The sequence below is a fragment of the Penaeus monodon genome, chromosome 30 (genome assembly GCF_015228065.2).
Source record: "Penaeus monodon isolate SGIC_2016 chromosome 30, NSTDA_Pmon_1, whole genome shotgun sequence".
Taxonomy (NCBI): domain Eukaryota; kingdom Metazoa; phylum Arthropoda; class Malacostraca; order Decapoda; family Penaeidae; genus Penaeus; species Penaeus monodon.
Window position 1 is genome coordinate 18,254,505 of NC_051415.1, and position 451 is coordinate 18,254,955.

The following is a 451-nucleotide window of genomic DNA, read 5'->3' on the forward strand; positions in this document are numbered from 1 at the left end:
GTGATCTGCTTCGAGTTCAACTGAACCGCGAAAGAAAGAGGAGGAATAAGGAAGGGGAGAAGACAGCGTTTTGATGTTGTTGTTCATTCCATTTCTTTTTCTTCTATTATTCCCGTTTATAAATCTTATTTTTCTGCCTTCTTTTTACTTTTTTCTTGCTTTCTTTTTCCATATCCCCTGCGTCTATCACTCACTTTCTGATCACTTCATATTAATAAAATGCACAGAGATAGAAGAATGTCACAAAGAACAGAAACATATATATTTCTGACTTACAATAAGAACAAACTATCCATGGGTTTATTTGAAGAAAAAAAACATTCATCAATAAACGCATTTACATAAACACATCGACATCCACTTACCCTATAAATACTTGTTTGAAAGCTATTCGCATTATCGAAATGAAGTCACCATGCTTCTCAACATCTCTTGTAATTAGGGGTAGGAT